Source organism: Delphinapterus leucas, chromosome 13, assembly GCF_059928025.1.
Source record: "Delphinapterus leucas isolate spDelLeu-1000000601 "Yukka" chromosome 13, BTC_Dleu_Yukka2, whole genome shotgun sequence".
Classification (NCBI taxonomy): domain Eukaryota; kingdom Metazoa; phylum Chordata; class Mammalia; order Artiodactyla; family Monodontidae; genus Delphinapterus; species Delphinapterus leucas.
The window spans coordinates 17,998,803-18,007,738 of NC_143141.1; the positions used below are offsets into that span (position 1 = coordinate 17,998,803).

The 8,936-nt window shown below is 34.7% G+C and overlaps 1 pseudogene; it reads left to right on the plus strand.

The window, feature by feature from the left end:
- The first annotated feature begins 874 nt into the window (after nt 1-874).
- LOC149747700 (uncharacterized) lies at nt 875-2,101 on the plus strand (annotated as a pseudogene).
- The last annotated feature ends 6,835 nt before the right edge of the window (nt 2,102-8,936 follow it).

An 8,936-nucleotide genomic window follows, 5' to 3' on the forward strand; every position in this document is an offset into this window, starting at 1 on the left:
GACATGCCTTTCAACATGGCTGTGAGAAATAAATTTGTGACGGAAGCCACCATCATCCTTGAAGACATCTGTTGCCGCTCTTCTTTTTGGTCAGAAACTACAGTGGAAACTTCTGCAATTCAGCTTACTTCCCCAAATTCAGTGGAGAAAATTAGATAGCAATTGTCAAGGGTCCAACTGGTAGCACTGAATCATCAAAGCCAAGATGATCGTGCTTAGCATTCTGTAATGGATAGCTAAGTCAAGGTAGTTGTCAGAATAGTTCAAGTTACAGTGACCTATGCTGTTGGCTAGTGATTGTGGTGTTCCTATAAAAGAACTAGATGGACGGTCTAATAATTGCTACTTATCTGTATAAGTATATGAATCTAGGCTAGATATAAGAAATCTAACTTGAAATAACAAAACAACCATGGTTCTTTTATCAATTCTCAGGCTTTAGGAAGTTTATAGACCCAAAACCCCTTAAACGAAGGAGAGGATGGGTCCCATTCATGAAGCACTCTGCTATAATTTATATGTTAAAATTATTAAAAATTTCCAAAGAGACCTGTCACCATTTATCAGGGTGATTGTTTACTCTGAAAAGGGAACTATTCATATTTTCAAGTTTTGGGGGAGATTACTAGACACTGACTGAATTGACACTAATTCAAAGAGACCCAAAACATCTCTGTGGTCCAACAGTAAAAGAAGAGGCTTATAGAAGTCAAATACTCAGAGTTTTAGCTGTGGTCCATCTCCCAGTGTATACGGTATATTGCCAAACCCATCCTGTGGTTACTTTCCCAATTCCAAGTAGCATAAATGTAATAGATACATACACCAACTGGTAGAATGTTTACCTTGTCTGGCCTGTGAGTGAACACTTATTTTTGGAAAGGATAAATGGAAACAACTAGAACTGCCTCTACCTAAATAAGAAAATAGTAAACCAAAGGCAATGACACATTCCTGAAGGGATTGCAGAGATTAGTGCCAGCATAAATGACTTGAGAGATGCACAGGTAGTGATTCCCCCAGCTTCCCCATCCAATTTGCCTATTTGGCCTGTGCAGAAAACAGATGGATCTTGGAGAATGAGAATAGATTTCCATACACTTAACCAGGAGTGACTGAAATTGCAGCTGCTTTCCCAGATACGGATACATTGCTTGAGCAAATTAGCATATCCCCTGGTACCTAGTTTGCCGCTATTGATCTGAAATTTTTTTTCTCAATACTTGTTAGTAAAAATCTCCAGAAACAGTTTTCTTTCAGATGACTAACTAACAATATACTTTTAGTGTAGTGTTCTACTTCAGAGGTATATCACTCTCCATCCCTATACCACAATTTAGTCTAGAAGGAACTTCATCACCTATCCCTTCCAAATGACATCACACTGATATGTAGCATTGATGGTGGTATGCTGATAGGACTTAGTTAGCAAGAAGTAGCAACTATTCTAGACATAATGGGAAAACAATTACATGTCAGAAAATGGGAAATAAATTCTAGAAAAATTCAGAGAACTTTCACCTCAGTGGAATTTCTGGGGACCCAGTGGAGTGGAGTATCTTCAGATATTTCTTCTAAGGTGAGGAATATAAAGAATAAGTCACTGCACTGGCCCTTCCTGTAACCCAAAATACTCACTCAGTAACTAGTGGACCTCTTTGGATTTTGGAAATAACATAATTCTCATTCAGGTGTGCTACTCCTGCCATAGTGGTCCAAAAAGCCGCTAGTTTAGAGTGGGGCCCAGGAGATGGGAAGGCTCTGCAACCAGTTCAAACTGCTATGCAAGCTGATCTGCCAGTTGGGCCCTTTTATCCAGAAGATTCTATAGTACTTGGAATGTCGGTGGTAGATAGAGACTCTATTTGGATCCTTTGGTCTCCCCTATAGATGAGTCACAGCACAGGCTTCTTAAGATTTTGTAGCAAAGCCCCACCATTTTATGTGTAAAACTACTTTCCTTTTGAGAAGCAGCCTTTGGTTTACTACTGACATTAGTAGAGACTAAAAGTTTTACCACAAGTCTCCATGTTACCATGTGACCTGAGCTTGGTGTTTTCTGACCCATTAAGTCATAAATTTGGGCATGTACAGTAGCACTCCATTTTCAAATGGAAGTAGTATATAAAAGATCAGACTTAAGTAGGTCCTGAAGGCACAGCAAGGTACATGAGGAAGTGCCCTGTATGCCTAGGGCCCCTACACCTGCTACATTATCTTCTCTCTCCCAGCCAATACCTATGTTCTCATTTAGAGTTCCCTATGACCAGTTGAGGAAGAGGAAATTTGGGCCTGATTTACAGGTAGTTCTGCATGATATGCAGGTACCACCCAAAAGCTTCCAGTGGTATTACTACAGCCTCTCTCTGTGACATCCTTAAAGGACATGGATGAAGCAAAATCCTTCTAGTGAGCATAATTTGAGCAGTGCAGTTGTTTGTTTATTTTGCCTGGAAGGTGAAATGACCAAAGGTATGAGTTTACACTGATTCATGGCTGTGACCAAAAGTTTGGCTAGAAGATCAAGGACTTGGAAGGAATAAAATTAGTAAAGTGCCAACAAGGATATCTGTGAAAGAGGTATATTAATTGACATCTCTGAACGGGCCAAATTGTAAAGATATCTGTATCCCATGTGAATGATAACCAATGTGTGACCTCAGCAGAGCAGGATTTTAATAGTCAAGTGGATTAGATGAGCTGTCCTATAAAACTCAGTCAGTCTCCTTCCAGAGCCATTCTTTTCATTTCCCAATGTACTCATGGCTTCAATGATGAGCTCAGTAACATGAACTTCCACTCATCAAAGCTGACCTGGCTACAGTTACTGCCCAGTGCCCAATCTTTCTGCTTGTGCATTTTGTCTACCTTTTCTATTAAAGTCCTGAACATACGTATCATTATTATTTCAATTTCCTTGTCTGTTAATGTCATCATCTGTGTCATACCTCAGTTGGTTCTGATGCTAGTTTTACCTTTCAGATTCTGTTTCATTCTTGAATTGGTGTGCTTTGTAATTTTGTTGTTGTTGTTCTTAAAAACTATACATGTTGTATCAAGTAATAGGACCTTCTATTTAGGCTAGTACTTTGACTTTGTTTTATATTTGTTTTAGCTATAGTTTCCAGAGCACACAAAATCCTCTAGTGTCCTTGTTTTTGTCTCCTCTCTCTTTTTATTTTTAAAAAAATTTTTTTTATGGTCCGCGGGCCTCTCACTGTTGTGGTCTCTCCCGTTGTGGAGCACAGGCTCCCGATGCGCAGGCTCAGTGGCCATGACTCACGGGCCCAACCGCTCCGCAGCATGTGGGATCTTCCTGGACCGGGGCACAAACCCGTGTCCCCTGCATCGGCAGGCGGACTCTCAACCACTGCACCACCAGGGAAGCCCTTGTCTCCTCTCTTGATTTGAGTTTTCTCAGTACGCCTCAGAGAGAGTCTGTGTCTTGAAATTCTTTAATCTGAAATCCACTATTACTATACTGGAATATGGTGGTAAGGTATGATAAGGGGAAGCATTCTATAATGTTCTAATTGAATCTCAAGCTTTTAGCGAGCACCAGTCTCTGCCCTATGATTTTCACAATTATTTCTTATTTTATAGTTTCTTCCTTCTCCACTGATGAGAAAGGAAATCTAGAAGTTGCTAGAATGAGAGGAATGCCCTTCTCCCATAGCTCTTGGACAAGGCTCATAATGTGTTTACTTGGAGATTAGATCTTTGTGATGGAGAATACTCCCTTCACCCCGCTGCCATAATCTGATTTTTCTTGGCTCTTCACCACAAGAAACTCCAAGAATCATAGAGGTAATGCCCATGAAAGTGTGAAGGCATCCCTAAAACTGTAGTTTCCAGGACTTTCTCAGTCTCAATCTATTCTTCATTTAAACTTCATCAATTTATCATTTAGGTGTGTCGACCAGCTGAAGGCTCCAGCAGTTTCTGCTCCAAGTAAGTACATTTTGGCTGTGACTCTCAGAATGCACCTGTCTATCCAGAGTTTGGGGAGGCAATTTGCTCTGTAAACTCAGTTTTAAGATGGGTGCATGAAAGTTATTTACTTTTAACTTGTCTTTCTTGTTGTGAGGATGGAAATAATAACTTCCAAGCAATTCACGTGTCAAAACTGAAACTAAACATCAACACCTACACTTGGGTAGTTGGTCTGTTCTGATATAATTATACCTCAGTTGGATATCCCACTGTACCAACTGCCCATTTTACGCTCATTATCTACTTCCTGCCACATAAGAAGTGTATGTCCATGAAGGTCCTAAACATGCCATTTGGATAATCATAGTTTGGTCTATGCAATAGCAGAGTGACATTAAGGGTGGAAAACCTCATAACTGCTTTTTATAATTGCTATTCTCTTGAATCCACTTTCTTAAAAGAGAAAAAATGAAAGCTTGGAGCTATCATTTTGTAAAATTCTCATTCCATGATTAGTTTTGAATATCAGGTTGCTGACCAGGAGTAGTGTTTGTGTAAAGTATGTTACTGGGTAGTAAAAGAACAGCTTTTGGAGAGTGGTAGATAGAATATGAAGGGATAAAATGGGCTAATTAGTGCTGTGGAATATCTCTCTATGTATGTTCATGCATGTATTTTCTTACGACTCAAAACATACTTGGCAAACAGTAATTCATTTCATCCTCAGTGGGTTGAACCTTGTGAGAAAAATACAGAGATATTACTTTCCCCAAATTTATACATTATGTATCTTACAATCTTAAAGAATATGTCTGTCAAAGACTCAAGGTGACTAAGTTTTAAGCAGTGCAGGAATGGTTCTTAGACAGGCTTGAACTCTCGATCTGTTGAGGGACGCTTCTAACTTTCACTTTGTGATTTCATACCAAATACAAAGTGCTGGGATTAGTTCATACCAATTTCTCTGGGAATTTACTGCATTGTTTTCTGTTTTATGTAACCATTAACATTTGTCTTTATTTTGTCTCGTCAAATTTTTATCAGTTACATCTTTTTTGTTTGTTTGTTTGTTTGTTTTTGGCCACTATGCAGGCGTGCATTGTAAGTGAGATTTTTAATTCCCTGGCAATATCACTATTGATAGATTCATTTTTCTCCAATGCTATAGTTTAAAATATCAGATAGACTTGGGTTTGAAATTTATCTTCTCCATCTACTTATTATGTGACCTGAGGCAAAGTATTTAATTTATCTAAACATCATTTTTTTTCAGCCATTTTATGGGAACTCCAACAGTATCTACTACCTAAGGCTATTGTAAAGACTACAAAAATAACTCATTTAATGGGTTTAGGTTACTACCTGTCACAGTGTGTGAGCCAAATACAGCTGACCTAAGTTATTCTATACCCCATCTACTTATTTTTCAGTAGTGGAAATTAGGCAGATTTTTAGATGGGACAATTTAATTTTTTTTTTCATTTTAGGGACCATTTGTAAGTAAATGGTTTATATGTCCAAATCCTGGTAAATTTAAACCAATTCCTGATATTTCATTTTCTTCTTAGTGTGAGCAGTCAGAGTGACACCGAAGAGGAACAAGTTAAGAAAAAACAAAAAATAAGGGACTAATCACAAGGTTAAATAAAAAATGTAAGAACAAAACTTCAAAGCCATAATTTATAGAGGGTTCAAGGCAAACATGTAGAATTTATAAAAATGATATTTTTCCCCAACCAATTAATGGTGCAGGAAACATACATTTTTACTTTGGGGATAAATAAAATGGCTCACTTGTATACAAAGAACAATCATGCTCCCAATCAATTCAATTTCATCACTTAGTTTTCACTGGAAATGCATTTTTAGAATTGGTGGGAAATGTAGCTTGGGGGAGTTCATCAATTGAATTATATTTCAATAACACGGAACTCCATTACAGTGTCCTATGTCATCAATCCATGTAAAATTAAAACATATCTGGAGTAATAATATTACACAGTTTCATTTGTATTCCAATTAACATTTTGCATTTTGCTTTTAGATCTTTCATTACAAATGGATTGCCAAATTAAATGAGGTGGCAAGTTTTCTATATCTAGCACCATGTAGTTTTAATTTGTACTTTCCTGGCAAAAAAAAAAAATGAACAACTTTCATCATTACTGAAAACTGAAAAGAATGGAGCAATATAAAAATTCCCCAATAGCTTACTTTCATCTTTCCTGACAAAAAACATTCTGCCTTCATTTGCCCCAATTACAGAGTCAATGTTTTAAACCTGATTGAAGCTTAAAGATACTCTTTTGACCCAGTGTAGGAAGACTTAAGCTTTTACATTTTAAAACTATTATATGAAAAATCTCATATCCATAGTCTTAAATATCCTCGAGTTAATAGAATGAAAATATATGTACTTTGTGATTTTTAGTTCAGAAAGTTTTACTTATGGCATATATGGAGGTACAATAATATATTTGCTATAAGGATTAAATGAGACAATATCTATAAAAGGTTTAAGATGGTGCTTATAATATTGGATTATGTGTGTCTATTTTAGCACTACTAGCATTGTCTTTATCTTGCTTCTTTATTCTTAATTATTTATTTACATTATCTAGTACTCAATGTATTTTTCTGCTGAAGTAAATGTTATTAATATAGAAGGTAATAAAAATCAAGACCATAATTTTTGCAAAATGTGGATGGACAAGAGAATGTGGATTGTATTACATCCCTTCAACTAGTTTAGTTATGAAAGATGGCAGATGGCATAATTCACTTTTTAAGTTAACTTATTAATAAATTACTAAATTTTAATTCACCTTTGTTTACATAGGAAAAAATATATAATTTAACTCAGAAGAACTTGAACTCATAATCATCTAGTGGCTCCAGAGTCACTTCCCTTCATCTTTTAAAAAAATTATCTCATATCTCATCTTTCTTCTTCCCAACATTTCTATTGTAATTATTGATGATTTTAGTCTCTATGTAGATAATCTTTTCAGTAACCTGCTCTCTTGGTTCACTAACCTCTTCTCCTCCAATGATGATGCCCTTCACTCTAGTTCACCTACTCCATAATAGATAAGCCCTAGAATATGACATTACCAACAGCTACAACACTACGTTATTTTTATCTCAAGTATCCCAATTTGTGACCATCACAATTTTTCTTTCTCTCACTGATGTTCTGACTCTAATGACCTTTAAAATGACCACGATCAATTAGTCTGAGGAAGTTTTAGCTTTCTATCATTGCTTTCATGCCTTTATTTCCAGCCACATGCAATTTACATTTCATAGTCAATAATGGTAGTCACTGTCATACTTTCTAATTGCTCTCCTTCCTTTAATGTCAACTTAAAAGAGTTTATTTCCTGTAGAGCAATGAGGGGTTGTGAAGTGTACAGAGTCAGACTCCTTAGCAGTGTACCACAATAATTCTTTTAATTTGAATTATAGATAAAAATTTTATATATTTTCTCATTTACATGCACAAGACTTTCCCTCCTTTGCATTGAGTGTAAGATGCTAACCATAGCACACACTCATCGCCAACATTATTATATACTGCCAAATTGTATTTTCCAAAGTTTATACACTCAATGCCAGTGTATGTGTTACTTTTCTTACACATATTAAAAGAATTGCTGACTGTCAGAGTTTATAATGCTTTTGCAAATCTTATGCATTTGAAAGTTTATGTTTGGCTTTATTTAGCATTTTTCTTACCACTAGTAATGTGGAACATCTTTTGAAAGTTTGTTAAACATCATTGGTATTTCTTCTTGGATGATATGCCTGTTGATAGATTCTACCTCTTTTACAATTAGCCTGTTTATATTGCAGTCATTGATTTGTAGAGCTCCTATCTATCTGTCTATCTATTATCTGTCATCTGTCATTTATCCACCATTAAACACTCATGCTTTGTCAATTATATGCATTTTAAATATCTTTGCCTACTGTCTCCCAGTGTTAATTTTTACATATTTATATACTGTTTTTGAAAAAAAGTACTAATTTAACCTAGTTTAATTATATATGTATATGTATGCATGTATTTATGTATAATATTTTTTGCTAAATTTTGTTTAACTAAATTTTTCATATTCTCAAATTTCAGAAATATTTCTTATATTTTCATACAAATTTTAAATATTCCTTTCATATTCACGTTTTTAATACTGCTGATATTTTTGTTGTGTTGTAAAGATTATATTTAATTTAATGTTTTTTTTGAAATGGATGTCAATTGTACCAATACAATTTATTGAACAGTATATCTTTTTCCTCTGGAGAAATAATAATACAGCTGTCATATATGATGTGTCCATTTATCTGTACATAGGGCTCTTTATTTTTAATGCCTTGTCTATTTATCTGTGCCCCAGTACCATAATACTAATACCTAATTTTGATATGTACAAGAACAAATACTTTAACTTGTTTTAAAATTGGGAACTGCAACCTCCTGTGTTTTTTGAAATAGTTATATCAGTTTTGCAACAAAAATTTCCACCTGAATTTTGAAAGGACATGTATTGGATTTATATACTATTATTGAATATTGTGATATTTTATTTTTATTGAATCTTCATATCTTCATATGAACTTTAATTTTTGTTTACTTAGATTTTTTTCAACTGATTTTCAATAATGATTTATAATTTTTATCCAAAAGAATTATACTTAATATTTGTTCTTATTGTATGGATTTTATTATCAGATAAATATACATATTCTAATAAAATATTGCTCTTATATGATTTTTTCAATTATTATTTTCCATTACATCTCTGCTACAATTTATATTCTGGCAGTTTACCTAGAAACGTATATTTAAAAAATTTTCAAGTCAATAGAGTTTTAAAGTTTATTCTCTCTTTCAATCTCTCTGCTCATTGAATTTTTGTTAGAAAAGTTGCCTATATAATGCTGATTTTTAGAAATTTGTCAAGAATTGACTTATGTCCTATTATACAGTTTGTTTTTAA